The following is a 19937-nucleotide window of genomic DNA, read 5'->3' on the forward strand; positions in this document are numbered from 1 at the left end:
TCTCATTGGCTGGTGTCAATTTCTGACAACGTCATTCGTTCAGATGCGTCACGTGGTGTGCTAAAACACTTCCTAAAAAACATTCTCGGAGAAGACAACAACAATTGTCACTTACACGAAGCAAGGTTATACAAAAAACAAATGACCCCGAACATGAAATACCTTCACGGAGTGCGTCGATGCGCAAGCTATCATCCAAAGAACAGGAGGGTTTAGCTAGCGCCTCACTGCAATCTTTAAAGTGCCAGTGAAGTGCATGTTTTTGCGCCAAAATGAAATGGCAGTTTCATTCCTTACATATCATTGTGCCTGTTCATGGCTAAAATAATTTTAATTATTGATTAATTAATTATGAAAATTAAAAAATATTTTTTTTCACAAGATGGGCCCAGTTGTGATTGTAAACATGGCGGAGACTTTGGAAAGTGATACAAGTGTGAGAGAAATTATTGATTTTGACAGTTTTTATCGATTTAATTCCATTTCCTGCCTTTCTACAAATATATTAGGGACTATAGTGTTAACAAATCCAAGAAAAATGTGTAATGTACATAATGAGTGTGCACACTTATCTAGTATCCTATCCATGTGAACCTGTTTTATTTGTGATGACCTCACACCCTCACCCGGGAAGATGTTTTTCTTTAAATTGAAGTTAAAGGCATCAATCTGGTGCACTTTGAGGGCAACATTAAGAGATTTATGGATACAGCTCTCAACACTCATATCAAACATATATTTCAATAATCAAAAAACATTGGAAGGATTTCTTAACCTATTTTATACAACTAACATAGATGGAAATATTTGTTTACATAGATGACCAAACCAACTGAGATAACTTAGGCTACAGTTTACAATCTAATCACTCAGAGTCCTTTACCTCCCTGAGCTGACATTATCTCTCTCAGTCCAACAGGAGAGGACTCTCCCTCTTGAAACAGCTAATCTCCGTTAGCTCCGAGCTAGCACTACATGCTAACAACAACCCTGTAACTCTCTCAGTCTCTCTTTCTCTCTCTCTCGAATCGACCAGTGGCCTTTATTTGTCATGAACAATCAACGAATCTACGAAACAATGACACCAGCCAGACTCACCTTCATCTTTTGGGAACAGAAACATCGCCACTTCGGCAGACTTGACATTACTACAGCCAGCGGCAATGCATCGCTTCCTGTGTGTTTTTCCTCCCTTTTTCTTCACTGTCGCCTCCATTGTCAAGTTTTCTCGATTGGCAATCACTTCCAGTCGACTCCGACACACTTTCCAGTAAAATACTCGCTCAAAAACGTTGATAAATTCGACTTTGAAACAGAGAAACAATACACTGTGCTGAATGTAAACACTTCGGAGGCGACCATCTTGTGACGTCACGCAGTAGCTCGCAAGCCACGCCCACGAAGGCGGAGGTCAACTGCGGATTTCACGGCAGCAAATTCAAAACTCATCAAATTAGTTGCTATTCCAACATCTTTTGATATGGGTTTCAATGGACAATTTTGGTCATTACTATATGTATTAGCATAACAGATCATGCACAGGCGCACACTTCACGGGGTCTTTAAAGGTCGTTTTCTCAAAATGAGTTTTTTCTCCTACTCTGAGTTCGAAATTTCAACTTCAGTAGCACGTAGCCTACATACACCAAACCTTCCAGTTATATTCCAATCAATATTATAAAGGCTTTTACAGAAGGGTTTGTTCATATATCATTCATAGCCTGAATTATACAACATTGTATACCTAAAAACATGGCGAAAATTGATATTTTAGGGCTGTTGACAGTATTTTCTGATTTACGGAGTGATAAAAAGAGATATCCAATATCCCTTCTGTAAAAGCCTTAGATACTACTATGACTGCAAAATTAAACAAGAATTTTGAACCTGGCTTTATCCAAAGTTCAGATTTCGATTCCTGAAATGTGTAAAATATGTGCATATTTAAAGGAATGGTATGCTCATGACACTCATTTTTAAATAATTATCATCCGATAAAACAGACCAGTCTCTGCCAGTCTCTCTCTTTTTATTTTTAATCCGATGACATTATCAGTGATTTTAAACTGATTATATACCGAAATAACATCAACACTGTGGGCGCCGCCATTTTCCGGACGTGACGTAAACCATGCGTTTGGTTTTCGAAGACACGTTGATCTCCATGTTATTTACTGTAGTTTCTCTCTTCAAATATGCCTCACTGTATCGCGAAATATTGCCACAATTCTGATAGGAACAATCCACGAAATGCTCGGTTCCATCTGTTGCCAAAAGGTAAGCGTAAGAAGTACATTCGGAGGCAGTGGCTAGCGAAATGTGGCCGGCCCGAACTGAAAGATTCACAGGCTCATGTATGCAGCGAACATTTCAAATTTCCGGACGACTACTCTGAGAGTATGATCAAACATAACATGGGATTTATGGAACAACCATTACTTAATGGAGATGCAGTACAATCGGTCTTTCTGGTGTCATCACCGACCAGGACACCAGTTCGGCCAGTTGAGAAATCGCCCTCTGCAAGTGTGAAGCGACGGAGGAGCAGAAGTAGTGCTCGGAGTAAGAATAAGGTATGTTATAGCGCATTTCCATTGCAGCGGCTAGCCCCGTTTTAACGTCCTTTAGCGTCCAGGCCAGGACAGTTTTTGGTGGCCTTTCCATATAGCGTAGTACCGGCTAGTGTGTATTTTACCCCAGTTTTTTCCGGCCCCATAAAATCGTGATTCTATGGCCAGGGACAACGAAGCTGAGTATGCTAAACTAGAGAGGGAATCGCTAGCAAGGGTGGTACTACATGCATACATATAGTATCTTATATCATCTTCCCATTATACACACATGCATTTCCAAACATCTGGACTACCTATGTTGCAAATGTATTATCTTTTCAATTTACACACGGCATCTATTGCACGTCTGTCCGTCCTGGGAGAGGGATCCCTCCTCTGTTGCTCTCCCTGAGGTTTCTCCCATGTTCCCTTTAAACTGTGGGTTTTCTTCGGAAGTTTTTCCTTGTACGATGTGAGGGTCTTAGGACAGAGGGTGTCGTATTGTCATACTGATATGTATGGATGAATTCCCCCATCCAATCTCTTCACATTGGTCAAAACTTGTTCCTCTGCTGACGAGTCCGAACTGAAATACTCCACCATGTTTCCGTGTGTTGACAAAGTGAACGCATGGATGACGTCACGACCATCACGTGACTACTGAAAATGGCAAACATGGCGGCGGCCAGACGGAATATACAGGTCTTGATAAAAAAGAGCTATAAAATCATTATTTACCGGGGAATATCGCTGATTTCTTCAGGGTATGGTTTAAACATAACGTTTCACTAAATACTGAAGTTTTGATTAATTATCTGATGAGTGGACCATTCCTTTAATGAGAGAAGACATTTCTACACTGTAAAAAAAAAAAAGTTAGCACAACTCAAAATTTCAAGGCAACAGGCTGCAATAGATTTTTAAGTTTTGAGGCCAACTCAAATTTGTAAGTTTCTGTTTTCAATTGAGTCAACTAATTATATTTTGTCGAGATAACTCATTCAAATGTTATACAACTTCAAATGTGGAGTTCTGCATACTAAACATTTTAAATAAGTAAAGGTTGTGCTAACTTATAATCTTCGGTTTGGAAAATGTATCTTTCATATTTATAGAAACTTCTTATTTTGAGTACTACATACTCACAATTCCATTAAGTGAAAGTTGTGCAAAGTTAATATTTTTGTTTCAGAAAATGTATCAAATGTATACAAAGTTCAGATTTTTATTACAAACATAAATTGCCAACAAAATGGAAATTCCTGCCAAAAGTGTTATGTTCTGATTGATACTACTTGAATACTGAATATGCTAATGTATAATATGAACTAGACATTGAAAATACAGCATTAGTAAAACTCTTCCATAAGGCTAGGGTTCATAATGTGGATTAAATCCATAAATGTGCAAACAACTCTTTGAATAAGCCTGCTGTCGAAACAATAGCAGCTATGGAATAACAAATGGCATCCAAGTTATAAAACCATCTTCTCTAACAGTTACCAAACAACGATATTGTAAAACGTATCTTTTTAAAAGTTTGTACATACACAGAAGCTTAAAAAGATCTTGTAAGACAAAAGGCACATGTTAAACAGCCAGTGATTTCTCCTTACACAACTCTGAGTGATCACACAATTTCCAACTCTTCCACTTAGTAAAAGCTCATATGGCTCTTTATAAAAGCAGCTCCAACTTTAAAAAAGCTGCAAGACAACAATTGTGGCAGTGCTTGAAATCTTAGAACGAGTAAGCAAGCCAGCTTAAGAAAAACAGTGAAAAAATGTTAGAGAAAACATTTGAAAAGTGGATTTAGTCATTGAAATATAACATGCGCAAAGTAAGCCAGCCAGCTTAAGAAATTAAAATAAAGAAAAATATTAGCTTGCGACTTAGAGAACTTGGTTTTCAAGTTTCTGTAATATTTTTTATCAGCTTAGGATAAGAGCTTGGTTTTCAAACTCCTGACCCGCTGTGAGCAACTGGTGGAAAGACCCATGATGATGTGCTGAACAGTCTCGAAAGTGTACTTGTGTTCTTTCGGAAACTCAATGTTCAGGGCATAGAGTAGACCAAAAAGGTATGCAAATGCAGTTGGGATGTCTGGTAGATCCGAGAGTACAATAGTCTCTTCCAAAACAACCGCAATCCTGTTGACCATTTGAGACGGGGTAGGTCCACCATCGTCTACGAGAACAGTGAGGACTCCCATCTTGACACCAGCAGTCTGCTTTTCTTCCGGATCAGTGTCCTGCATGTAGAAAGCATATAAGCAATTATTATTTACCAAATAAGGATAATATATAACTGCAAATAAAACACTAGTTTGATTACTCAGCAATGACAATAATTACTGTGAAAATGTTAACCGTTCTGTTCTACAACTAGTTCACTAGTAGTTCTGTAGCAGGTCTAGTATTTATCCTGAGAATCGGGCTTCATCTTCAAAACAGTTTTATCTATGATTATAGGAAAACTGAATAACTGCACATGACATTAAATGTAGACTTATGATTAATGGACAACCATACTGTACACACCAGGCATTTCAGGAAAAGCTTCTGTCCACTGTCACGGACAAATAAGGGCAGACCTTCCAGACACATTCTCATCCGTTGCTGTGCAATGTCAGATGTCTGTAAATCAGAAAAAAAGAGCATTAGGATTTATGGTTAAAATTAGTGATTAAAGGGTAATTTCAGACTCTCAGAAGTCAGGATCCATTTGTGATATATTTAAAACGGCAAGTCTTCTCTGAACAAAAGAACTTTGCAATAGCTGTTTGAACCTGATGGAAGAGAGATTGAATTATTAATTATTAAACAGGACTTTGGTAAACGTTGTTGATGAGATGAGGTAAAAGTGAAGTAAGTACCAAAATATGATGCTTTTACAGGATAGGACACCCCTTTTAGATATAAATGGATTTGAACCTTTTTTAATAACTTTCACATCTATTCTTGAGTTACGAGAAGTGCATTTTTGAGGCAACAGAAAACCTCACATTTGACATTCAAAATCAAAGATTTTTCTAGTAATTTGTCTATTGAAATGTTCTAATTATGTGATTTTGGGTTATAAAAAGGTGTAAACTGTAGTCATCCAGATTAAAACAAATAAATGCTTTAAATAATTCATTTTGTTTCTAATGCACCCACATAAAATATATGTCTTCAAATAGAATTACTGAAATTATTCAACTTTTCCACAATATTCTAATTTATTGAGATGTACCCGTTTGTTCTCTTTAAGAATATTGTAAATGATCATTACGACATTAAAGACAAAAGCTACCTGTTCATCAAGAGAATCCAAGAGGTTTTCCATCCCTTGTCCGAAGGCTCCTTTCCTGACTCTATACAGTTTTATCAGTCGAGGACAGTACTCATCCATGGCTGCTGTAAATGTCCCAAATAGGTCCTTGGTGGTGATTCGAAGGAACTCATAGCAAATCTGTGGTACACAAAAGCAGCACAAAGACAATGAATGACCGTTTTTAGTCCTTTCAGAATTACTGTAGAAGCCATTTATATTGATGTTGGAATTTAAGTTTATTTTGTTTGGATTAAGGGTAAGGTACTATTTTGAACACTTGGTAGCAGTAATTATAGACACAGGGGTGTATGTATATATATATACAACTCACCTGTGAATAATGGAAATGGCCACTACAATTAGTTTATATTGTTAATCACTGTATCTTAAAAAGAAAACGTAACCCATTTAGAATTCACATTAATCTAATGTGTAATTTGAAAAGTGTTGCCAAAAAGACCTTGAACATTTGTTTTTGTCATAATACTACTGTCAACTATCACTTACACATCAGCACTCTGAATAATTCACTGGATGACACTAAAAAGCACTAAAACAGACAATAAATACATTTTCAAAGGAAATCTGTCTTGCCTGTTCTTGAAGAAAGAGAGCAGGCCATCTCTCCTGGATCTCCGTCACCATCGCTTGCACCTCAACAACTTCCTTTCTCCTTAGGGAGAATGTGAGGTCCATCTTGCTTCGTATGAGGTCCACGTCTTTGCTTCTCTTCTTCATTTCAGTCACCAGTATACCCGTGTGCTCCTCAAGTGAATCATCGTTGTAATTGTCTGGATGATCAGGCACATGATTCACTTCACCTCTTTTGGCTTTGGTCAAAGTAAATCCACCATCAGCATCCTCATCCCTTCCCCTTTTACGGTTCACGCTGACCTCATTACATCCCGCCTGCCGCAGCTTAGAGCGGTAGTTACCAAGTTTGTACTTGATGCTCGTTGTCCACCCTTGATGTCCTGTTCCACTACCGGGCTCTTTAAGGCAAGGATATTTTCTGACAAGCTCAGAAGAAACTGTCTATCTGATATTTATCAGGGTACGCTTTCAAAGCAAACATTGCTTGTGCAAGCTTGTCTAAAATGTCCATTTTCAAGTCTCTTGCTACACTAAGAGCTTTTCCTGTTTTTTGAAATGTCTCGTTGCCCTGACGGAGCTTTAACTCTACGTCATATGCAAAAGACGGGATGGGAAATGGAGAAAGCCATTCCGAGACGCTCCGCATAGCGGTCAAAATAATTGAAGATGAGCTGTGCGAAGAGGCTGAGGAACTGAGACTTGCTGTATCGAGCGAAGAGATGGAGGATGCTTGCGATATCGTTGGCGATTCATCTTCATGCCAACAGATATGCAGGACGGCTCTTTCGGCAGGCAATTCTGCAATGTTCATTAAGTTGCAAAGTCCATTGTCGAAATGTGGATCTTCATACTGTATGGAGAAATCACCTTTGAGTCCAAGTTTTCCCGTAGTTGAGTTTGCAGATCCTCGACAGATTCAGGGACCTCTGTCAGCTGAACTTTCTGGATTAGTCTTGGATTTATGATGACACGCAGCAATAAAGCCTGTGAAGACAAAAAAAGAAACCCCAAGTTGTGAATGGGCTGGCAACTCAGCTACCATGATAAACAGAGCGCTACCACACACACACACACACACATTCTTCCAAAAACAATGTCGTCCAATATAGACAATGATTATCCACATCCATATTACATACCATCACTTTCAATGTAGCAGCGACGACCTCGGGGTCACCATCAACTTTCCTCCTACTGGGTATACAGTCAGTGGATGGTAATCATTCAAATCCTCTGGATCCAGGATCTCTGCATCACTGTAGTCGCTCTCAATCACTTCGTAAGACCTGTAGTGTTCCATGTACCAAGAGGAGAGCTTCTTAGTTGCAAAGGACACCTTCTCAAAGGTGACCACAATGTACTGTATTTTGTAGAAATCTGGCAGACCACTGCATTGCCCAGCAGAAACAATCATTCCTGCTACATATTGGGTCCCATACAGATGAATATCTTTGGCAAGGGACACAGTGTCTTGTTGTGGATACTTTTTTTTAATCTCCACCCTTAGTTTTTCGTCCAATGAGGATATTTTCACCTTGTCAACACTGCCAATGTACAGTTTTGGTTTGAACAGGTTTTTGCCATCAAGATAATACGCCATCATGTGTTGATGTTTAGAAGAGAGTGTAAGAAGCACATTTTTGAAGTTGAAAACATCATGCACCACTTTCTTGAAGAAGCTATGCTTGGCCTCAAATCGCATTGTCCACAAGTCCACTAAAGGTCCAAAGCAACGTATGAGGTGAACATAATGCTCAATAAAGTGATGTTTTGGCAGAAACTTAAAGTCAGGAAATGTATCCAGTAGCAGCTTCCGATGGTCAGATATTTTACTCTCAAGGTAACACAGTATTTCCTCTGATATTGTGTTAGTGACAATGATTTCCACAATCTCTTTAAGGTCCATCAATATTTCCCATGAGGGCTCCTGTTCTGGAATACGGCTCCCAATGAGAAGTGGTAGTAATCTTAATAGACTCCAGTTTTCATGTCCATTGCCACTGATTCTTCGACTTCCAAAGCTTGCTTTTGTAATTTGGTGTGGCTTGTTGACTTTATCAGAATATTTATATGGAAACGCTTTGATGCGGCTATTCAGTCCATCGAATGTAATGAATCCTTTGAGACACAAACATAACTCTACTGGGATAACACCTTCAAAAAAGTCATGTAAAATGTCAGGCGGAAACCCAGTAACTGGATGGAAATAGGTCAAATGGTTACTTAGCACACATGCTTGTTTAACACCATTCACACTTTTATCACTATATTTAAGCTCTTCCACAAAGGAGTTATGCTGTTCTACTGTTCTTAATTGACAATCCCTTGCCTCAGTAGTGGCTATTTTTTTCCGGTTAAGACAACAAAATCTGCAGAAATATTCAACATTAAAACACTCATGAAAGCCTGCTAGGCTGTGGGCCCCGAGATTATCTGCACAGACACAAAACACTGTTCCCTTTACAAACTTATCAAGAACCTCGACATACACCCCATTCCTCTCTAAAGACTGTATATCTTTGATCAGCGGATAAAGAAATGCATCATAACCAAATAGTTTAACATCCACACTTTTTCCAAGAAGAGCCAGTTGAATCAAGGGTAGAGTGGAGCGGAACTTTGCTGGTAAATTGAGCACAACCCAGTAGACGGCGGTGATCTTATGAATTTTTCTCGATGTCCCCAAAGGATTACATACCTCAAAATCATCAATATACAATCCAATAGAAAAACGTGCCTCTTCTACCCCCAAAAGTTTGTTTACTTTGAAAAAGTGGCCGTCTTGAAAGGACCTATATTGACCAGGTTTATTTTCGTTATTAAACACTAACTTCGCTGAAAAATCTGAATCCCTCAATAGGTTTTCTAAAACTTGAATGAGAGACACATAAACAAAAGTATTTGTATGGGTCCTCTTGTAGGTAAATTCAGTTGGCTCAATTACACTGAAGTGCTCCTTAAAATAGAGATTCCTCCTGTAATCAGTAGAGAGTGCACCTTTTGCTTCAGTGGTTAGAATTAGTGGATTTGATTTGAATATTGCATTGTTAATGTCTTGAACAACACAATCGTCTACTTCAATACTATGTTTAGTTAAAACCTCTTTGATAGTTTGAAAGGACTGATATTTAGAGAAGTGCAGAATATCATTAAGTTCGTCAACAATTTTCTGTAATGCACTTTTAGAAACATGCAATACACTTTGCATGCACAGAAAAAGCGATGCAATTTTATGTTCAAGAGTCTCTGTTTCTATATACTCTTCTGTGCCATTCTCACTTGAACCTTGACTTGCACAGCTGTGTGATGCCTCAACTTCAACATTTAATGGCTGGTCAATATCTTGAGCTTCAAATGACTCATTTTCAGAATGCAGTTTTAAACACGTCCTTATTTTGTCTGTGTTCCTGTGCTTTCTGCAACGATGTGAACTAAAGGTTTTACATTTGTTAGTTTGAAATCCACAGCTGAGGAAGGGGCACTTCACAGTCTGTTGTTTTTTTAAATGATTTCCAAGATGAGTGAAAAACGTCTTTTGAGTACACTTTTCTCTGAAGTCACATAGCTCACAAAAAAGGTGCAGGTGTCTTGCCTTGATGCAGTCTTGCAGTGGGATCTGGTGAGGTGTGACCTCAATGCCCCATAGGTTCTGAAGGTGCAGACACAGTCGGTGTAGGCACAGGGCCAGTGATTTCCTCTTCCGTGCCGAAGTCGATGGTGCCTCAGTACACTCTCATGACTTGAGCTGACGAAATCACAATATTTGCATTTCATATGCTATCTGTAATTAGAATTAAAAAGCCAATTGGTCAATTTACCTTTCACAGTTGTTTGCTGCAATACATAGATATACACAAGCTGTGTATGATATATACGGTGGGTCTGCAACCTTTACTATCACAATAGCCCCATTTCAGCCCCAATGTCCACAAAAAAGAAATATCTGTAGCCGCAGAACACATTTGATAACACAAATCATAAACTAAAGACATAGTTGGTGTATTTAGAGTCTACAAAAACTACAGCTTGTTGCATTTATGTAAGAATGGCATTAAAGGAAACCGTTTATTGCTATTTTGTTATAACGAAATAAAACACTAAACTTAGGAGAAAAAATACTCTGGCATGTGTAGGCAGTCCTAACATCTATTCTCATTCCTCCTCTTTGTGGAATGTAAATAAAATACAAAGTAGCTGACATATACCTGCAGCCTAATATGGTAAAAAGCATAACAAAATAAATAAGCCAGTTTGTGTTTATTTAAGTCTTTAAACTGTTTTCCTGTGCCATCATTATCTCTCTTTTTTTCAGTGAGACAACTATTAATATTATGAATAACCAGACATGTCACTCTATGGAGCTGTAACACATTATATCTTATTTGTTTTTAAACACACTTTATAGCCGAAATAACCTTGCTGTAGCAATGGCTGATATCAAATCAAATATTTGAGAATTCGAACCCAAAAAAAAAAAGATTAATCGAATTGACGTATCTTTTATAAAATTAAAATATATTTAAAAAACGGCCTATACTGTATGAGCGGACATAACGCTGACCTATAATGGCTCGTTCTTAAAGGCAACTTAAATGGATGTGTTGTATAGGATAGATTATTAAAAAGGTAGAGAGATCACAATATGGAACCGGAAGCAGCTATTTTAAGAAAATAGGCTTACATGCACAGGGGAGAGGCGGGTGCGGAGGTGATTTACAATAATTAATAAACACACGTAAATGGCTCGCCCGACGCCTTTCAGTAACTTTACAAGCTTCATCGCCGTATTTATCTTCTGAGTATGGCGATAAAAGTTACATATTCTGAAAGCCAAGACTTTGTTGGTTTAAATACAAACAGTTTTTGATATACATTCACGATTATCTCATAGTCACATTTATTATTCAGGCTTATATTTTCGATTCAATTAAATATTCTTACTATTTGTTAAACATGAATTATATGCACCATCGTATATTTGTCAAGCTAAAAGCCGAACATATATGTTAGCATACCTTAGCAAATCAGCCGAACCTCAGCGTCGCAAAGGTTTTCCCTCCTGGAGCTCTAGTTAGCGCGCCAGTCTCCACCTGAACCGGGGATTCGCCTCGTCTCCGTCGGTCTGCTGCACTGACGGGGACAGATACATGACTTTTACCACCTATCAGAAATGTCCAGACATGTCATCTATGAAGCTGTAACACGTTTAATCTTAAATGTTGTTTAACATACTCAATTAGCGAAAAATAATATCCTTGGAGCTACGGTGAAAACATTTTACTGATGTCGACATCGTGCTCTTAACCGGTTGATTCACTCGCACACATTACATTCTAGTTGATCGTTAACGCACGGTAATCCTCCCTTAATTATGCAGTCCGTCTTTTACCATATATTCTGGCCATAAAACAGTCTATCGTTGCGTTTCCTCCCTCACGCCAGACAGACGTGCATGCATGGACCCGCATGTCCTCAATGCTGGCCGACAGACGGGTTGCCAGAATATTTCTAAAACCACCTTTTCATAGTTATATTTGTCTGCCACTGATATTCATCTTATATGTGCTAAGCTAACAGCCGACCACGTTTATGGCTACACTTGTCGGTCGTAGCATACCTTAGAAGTCTAGGGCCAGATATGATAAACGTTTCTAAAACATTTTTCCTCTTTCAGAGAAGCTATCTAGCATTAGCTGGCTAATGTATCACAAACCACAATCTAGTGCCACATTAACTGATAATTCACTAACAATCAACTAAATAATTTGCAAACAATTAATGTCACACTTTAAATCAGACATTTTCTATATTAATAATTTCAATACAATATTCAAACAAAGTGCTCACCTTGAGTTTGAGGATGATCAGTCCCGTTGAGAACATCAGAGAGTGCCGAACATGTAAAGGCGAAATACTGTAGAAAACCCCCTGCAGATTTCTGTTGGAGACCCCGTTCTTAGCTCGAAGCATACACACATAACTTAGTTTGAACTCTAACCTTGGATTTCTAAGTTTTGCCAACTGAATTTATTGAATGACACACACTTTAAACAAGCAACATAATAAAGATAGTCGAGAGAACTACTTTAATGTAGTTTGCAACTCAATTCAATATTTTTTGTTCACATTACAAAAAAAATATTTTAAGGCCAACCATTTTAAGTTAGAGTTTTTACAGTGTAGCTGATACCTTTAAGTTAAAAATTTTGATTTGGGTGGAAATGGGCGTTTTTACCGTTTCTCTGGAACCCATTGGTCGATTTTGGTTATTGACATCTCTTTCTGACCGTTAGAGCCAATAGAATCGAAGGGGGGTTTTCACATAGACACCAACGTTAACACAAAAAGGTGGGGGCTTTGCACATGTTGTTTTGCATGAGAGTGAAGCTATCTCTCGCTCTGACATCTGGAAACGGAAAAGCAGGGTTTATTGCTTATGGATGATCAGAAATAATTTCAAAGGGACACAGATACATTGGATTAACCTATGGATTAACTTCAGCAGCGTTTTTATTATTTTAATTCCGTTGAAGACCAGTTTTGACCAGATAACGACCAATCTAGGCCATGTTGCCGGTTTTAGCTACCTAGCGCCACATGTTTTGATGTCTGTTCTTGTTATTACCTCTGTGAGTTCTTATCATATAGTGATAATGTATGCACCAAACGATTCTGTGTCATCTCACGATGCGAATCGATGGGTTGGATGTGCAGAAAAGATAAATAAAGGTTTTATGAGTGAGTTTCTGTGCAGTAATTCAGAGGCTCAGCGTTAGCATTGTGGGTTTAAAAAAAAATTGATCAGTTAGATGACTTTCTTCCCGTTGCATGGATATAAAACTATGGGCATAGATATGTCTCATAATTATTTGTGTGAACATAAAAATAATTTGTGTGTAAATATGTGATTTGTAAATGTAAAACAACATCCACAAATGCATTTAAAAGATTTGCAAACTCACAAATACATTTGCAAGTGTAAAACGGATCTGCAAATACGCTAAATATGTTCACAAATAAAAAAAAGATCAGTGAATATCTCTTTAACATTTACAACTTTCGATCAGGCATTTGTGAATCCATTTTGTATTTGTGGACCAAAAATGCGCTCGCGGATCTCAACTCTCTGTTCACGGATCTCAAATCTCTGTTCGCGGATCGTCTTTTTACACACACGGAATTTTGAGACATATTTTCCGCCGGTCTCGGCTAAAATCTACTCGTGTCACTCGGTTATTTTCGGAAACCACGTGATGGCCCGCTGATGACTACATTTCCGCATGATTTCAAAGTAAGAGCATGATGGTTTGTTTAATGCTCTGTTTTTGTATTATAATGAACAGCGGAACGTTAGATGCATTCTTCATCACCATCACCCTCATCGTCATGTTATAGTGATACAGTTAGTTTGTGTTATTGGTTCAATATAGCATATCTCGAGCACCTTCGTTGATGTTGAAGTGCAGGCTATATGCCACTTCCGGGTCCCGGGGGAGCAGCTGGCAGCGAAGCAGCCCAGATAAAACTCTTTCTTCATTGTTTGTTGTGTATTCAGTCAAGCGGGTCAAAGTTACAAAGCACTTCACATCTTATTAATCGGCCTAATTTTACTTTACCAGTGCAGTAATAAAGTAATCTGTAGAAAAGCACCGTATTTAGGTCAGCCTTCATAGTAAGGCTCCATTACATGTTATAATATTCATCGTGTCCTTTCTACTGATATATTCCTGTCTATTGCTTTCATTTGTATTTAATGTTATTGTGTTTATACTTGTTTCCACACATTTCACAATTTGGGATGAATGAAGTATCTATCTATATATGATATCCATCTATCTATATCTGTCTGTCTATCTGATCTATTATTTTATTTTTCACATACACATTAATGCAACTATATAATCAAAAGTTTTAACACATACAGAGAACCTTTTAAAGCATAATGAGTACTTCAAATGTAAGTCCATTTGGCTAGTACTTACATACCTTTACTTAAGTAAGACTATAAAGGCAAGACTTTTACTTCAGTCAAGTATCTGAATACTTTGTCTGCTACTGGTAGTCCATGGATCCATTGCTCTTAATTTCCAGTCGTAGTTCATTAAATATTAAGATGCCCTCAGACACTGTTTCCTCAGATGACGCATTATTGGCCACGAACAATCAGTCCTTAGAAACAGAGAAAGATAGTGAGTACAAAATAAATAGGCGGACAAAAAGTAGGAACAGCCCAATAGCTTAGTAAATCAAAAAGTAACCTGATAAGGCGAGCAATGCAACGTATCAGAGATCACTAGGACATGCTTATATATCAACTCTCATAACTCCGTAACAGCCGACCAGACAGCTGTATTTTGAACCTTACTCTGCCTGTAAAGCCTCTGTCACACTGTCCCGAAGTTGACACCCGATGGACACACGAATATGTACAGTGTTAATAGTGTACTGTATTATTAGTGTCTAATATTACTGCTATAATAATCACACATTGAGTTGTTGAAATCAGACCGTCGTTTTTTTTAAACGCTCTGAATGAAACGGCAGCTCTCAGGTGATCAGCTGTGTGTTTACACAATAAAATATGCATAGTAATGTAATACCTTCCAACACACATTGTAAGAACAGTTCTGTTTCATATGAGTGTTGAGAGCTGTATCCACAAATCTAATAATTTTTCCCTCAGTGCACCAGATTGATGCATTTAACTTCAATTTAAATAAAAACATCTTCTGTTGTAACAACAATAACATTATAAATAGTAACATAGCATGGTATTGCACATTTACTGTAGCTTTGAGTGTTACTGGCCTGAGATTTTTTTATTACATGAATGAAGGTGACTGAGGCTTTTTAATATAGACTTTTCAGTGTCCCACATTTTGCACAGAACTGTCCCACATTAGGAAAACAGATTGTCTGAGACAACTTGGCACTAAGAGTACTAATATGTCTACCATTTATTTTATGAGTTTAATATCTGCATGTTCTCTTTTGGTTTGATTAGGACACATCCTGGGGATTTCAGAATGTTACTGGATTTTGATTTATTGTATCGGCTTCATGTCGCAATATATTCCCGAAGTCTGAAATGCAAACATTTTCCACATTAGGGCCCTACATTTAATCATTTTGTTTATTTTTAACGAAATAAATGTGGTTTAATCCATCATGAAATTAATGTAGGCTATTTACTTAGTACATATCTGACATTAACGATTAACACACTGTTCATACTCACAGGCTGATATCTAGTATTCATACCCCTTACTGTTTATTCATCATTCAATTCATTATATATTTTATTCTGTAGATTGTGAACATTACTTTTCACTTCACTGCTTGTTGCACCTGGTTAGAAGCTAAACTGCATTTCGTTGTCTCAGTACCTGTAATCTGTGCAATAACAATAAAGTTGAATCTAATCTTGAGCAGGAACTAATGTAGGCTATTTACTTAGTACCAGCCCAACCCCCCATGTGTCCTATGTATGTTGGGGACCCTTTGTTTAAAACTAATTGGCCATGGAGTCACATTCCACAGCTCTCCCCCCTCCTGTGATCCCCCGCACACAGAAGAGAGCGGAAATAATGATATTGCAAGTTAGAAAGGTAAAATGCATTTTGACAGACACTTGGGGGAAATATGCTGCATTTTGAATGTCCGATAGTCCACCATTAACACCTTAGTCCGTCTCGTCTCATCAACGAAAACTAAATATACATGACATGTAGATTTCGCATGAAAGCAAAAGGAGAATATCCGTGTGTAAGGGTGAAAATGTATGTATGTAAAATGAGAATATATGTGTGTGTGTAAGAGTGAAAATATGCTGCATTTTGAATGTCCGATAGTCCACCATTTCCACCGGAAATATCAAACATTTAATAAAAGTGAAAAACAATGAACAAGACTTAACGTATTCATCATAATTAATTATATTTATTTCGTTTGGATGTAGGATTTTTGACTTTGTTTAGAGCAGTGATCTTCTACTATATGAACATGTTGGACCCAAAATCACAAAAAAAACGTAAAAACAGATTTAGAAAATGATTTTATTTTTCATAACACAAACATACACAACGAAACCATTTAAAAGCTGGAAATATATACATGGGATGTGACTATGATAATGTGAAAGTTTGATTGAGGTAGCATGGGATTTCATTCTGATAAGGCAAAAGTGTTATTATAAATATAATACAAATATATATATACACATTATGTACAACAATCTGTTTTTTCTGTCTTTATCTGTGCCACGCTTCAAAGCGGTTTCTGTCAACTGACACAGAGGGCAACATCACAGATTCCTCCTCCTCCATGTCAAAAAACAAGCTTAAAGCTTGACTCACGTTCAGAGTTCTCTTCATCATAGTTGAGTCTTCAAAACTCAAAATCTATCTAACTACAGACCGACATGTACACAGCAGCCCTGTCTGTGCACACGGAGACCGACTCTGTCGTCCGGTGATCTAACCGCCTTCTGGAAAAGCTTCACAAGTACGTCGGTACGCAAATGCGCTTTGTGACACAAGTGACGGTACGCATTTCAGATTACGCACATAACCTGCGTACCAGTTATGTGTTATCTGTACTACAGCAAAGGTATTCTCCGTCGGGACTTCCTGCAACAACACCACACCGTTATATTGATTCTGATTGGCCAGAAGACATTATCAAAGATGTTCTATTGAGAAGACGATCACTCCGTGACAAAAGTTTTCAAAACCGTTTCTGGTCTTCGGTATTTCCAGACAAGTGGCTCCTGAAATCAATCTTACTAACTGCTGTCTGTGCAATTCTCGGCGCGAGTTGGCGGACTTTATTTTGCTTAATTTAACATCATTTTTCATTGTGGGGCTAAGCCATTTCTTCGTATGGGTGTAGCCTACCCCAGCCATACCCTGGCGCTGCCACTGGTGGGATGTATGGGGCAGGCCATTCTGCACATGTTAAATATTTTAACGCAATTAATTCAAAAAATTAATTATCACCGTTAACGCGATAATTTTGACAGCATTAGTTACAGTACTATGAGACTGTACTGATATTTTCAGACTTTGTTCTTTACTTTCTCCGTCTTTATATGTAGAAGATATTACGTTTTCTCCGTAATGTTGTTGTTTCCATAGCAACAACAACTTCCTGTCAACTCACCTTCAAAATAATATATTATATCCTTTTCAGTTTCACAGAACACAAATTGGGTTATTTACATAATATGTTTACATGATTTTGTTGTGCAATAAAACAACCAGATGGACACACGATAAAGGTTCAAATTCGTCTCTGATCGTAGCAACATCGGGCCATTCGTGAGGGCATCTTAAGCCTTCGTATGACCGCTGGTGGAGTTTCTCAGGCTCCGGCAGCAACTTCGTGAGCGGTGGCAAAATCTTTGGCATGCCAAAAAATAGCCGAAGGACCTTGCGAAGGTTCATTTTCGTGTTGAATTCGTGTGTCAATTTTGCCCTTCGTAAGGCCATCGTTAGGGCATCTTGTTATCATCGGTGCCATCGGGCATTTGCCCCGATTAGAGTGAGGGCGAATGCACCGATGATAACACGACTTGACAAGATGCCCTCACGAGTGCCTTACGAAGTTGCCGCTCACGAAGTTACTGCCGGAGCCTGAGAAACTCCACCGGCGGTCATACGATGGCTTAAGATGCCCTCACGAATGGCCAGATGTTGCTACGATCACAGCCAAATTTGAACATTTCCTTTATCGTGTGTCCATCGGGTGTCAATTTCCGGACAGTGTGACAGGGGCTTAAGGGAGACCCGACAGCTTTTATCAGAAGAGGAAACGTAAAAGCCCGAGCAAGATACGTGCTCAACCAGTGTCAGAAATGAACTTACCAGGTACCATGACAGGTTGTTGTGATGGTATAATTAATATTAGTAACCAATTAACAGTTGAGCAGCAATAGCAATATGTAACTGTTACCTCCTGATGAGTAATTCGTAACATTGTCTCTTATTTGTCTTATTTTCGGAGCACAATGCTCGTAAACTACGAAATAATATACTCAATGTCCACTTGCCGGTCGGCTTAATTAGCCAGCAGCTTATGGCACATTTCCACCGCAGGCCTCGCTCGACATAGTACGGTTTTGTTAGGCCTTGTTTGGCCCGGCTCACTTTAATGCTGCGCTTCCATTACAGTTTAGGAACTGGGGTAGTTACTATAGTAACGCAGTGTGGCAAGGCAAGTTTATTTATATAGCACTTTTCAACACAAGGCAATTCAAAGTGCTTTACAAAAAATGAAAGACATTAAGAAAATGGCATTTAAAATCAGTGATTAAAAAGAAAAGCTAATCAAATAAACATTAAAAGAAAAAATACATGGATAAAAGTTACAGTGCCGTCTAAGATATGAATAGTTCAATTAAAAGCAGCGACAAAAAGAAAAGTCTTCAGCCTGGATTTAAAAGTAGTCAGAGTTGCAGCGGACCTGCAGTTTTCCAGGAGTTTGTTCCAGATATTTGGAGTATATAACTAAACGCTGCTTTTCCATGTTTTGTTCTGACTCTGGGGACAGAAAGCTGACCAGTCCCTGAAGACCTGAGAGTTCTGGATGGTTCATAATTTAGCAGGAGGTCAGAAATGTATTTTGGGCCTAAACCGTTCAAAGCTTTATAAAACAGCAGCAGTATTTTCAAATGTATTCTTTGACACACAGGAAGCCAGTGTAAAGACTTCAGAACAGGAGTGATGTGATCCACTTTCTTAGTGTTAGTGAAAAATGTCGAGCAGCAGCGTTCTGAATCAGTTGAAGCTTTCTGAATCAGTTGAAGCTTTCTAATAGATTTTTTAGTGAGACCTGTGAAGACACCATTGCAGTAGTCCAGTCTACTAAAGATAAAAGCATGGACAAGTTTTTCCAAATTCTGCTCTTTTAATCCTAGATATGTTCTTTAGGTGATAGTAGGCTGATTAAGTAACTGTTTTAATGTGACTGTTGAAACTCAGGTCAGAGTCCATGACTACACCTAGATTTCTGGCTTTATCTATTGTTTTGAACATTGCAGACTGAAGCTCAGCGCTAACTTTTATACGTTCTGCCTTGGCTCCAAAAAGTGTAGGCGGAGCCGTGACGTCACCTTCAGAAAAACAACATCAGCCGTTAGCTCCTCTTATCTGTTCAGAAACTAGACACAAGTTAAACAAGTACAAACCACAGACTGTCTGTGTCATGGCGAATACAGTCGCTGCTTTATTGATGTCTGTATAGGCCGTTGTTGTGAGTGTGGACGGTCGGAGCATATAGTGTGTTAGCCGATCTCCATTTAGACAATACGCATTTTAAAAGGTTTTTCGCCTGCCGTCTGTCTGCAGACTTTTCAAAGCATTAATTCATGGTTTTTACAAACCGGTATCAGTAAAAGGTGAAAAAGTAGCCCCGGGCCGGAACTAGGCCTAGAGGAAACGCAACCAAAAACGGGCACGACACGGCACCCTTAAACCG

Source organism: Pseudochaenichthys georgianus, chromosome 16 (genome assembly GCF_902827115.2).
Source record: "Pseudochaenichthys georgianus chromosome 16, fPseGeo1.2, whole genome shotgun sequence".
Taxonomy (NCBI): Eukaryota; Metazoa; Chordata; class Actinopteri; order Perciformes; family Channichthyidae; genus Pseudochaenichthys; species Pseudochaenichthys georgianus.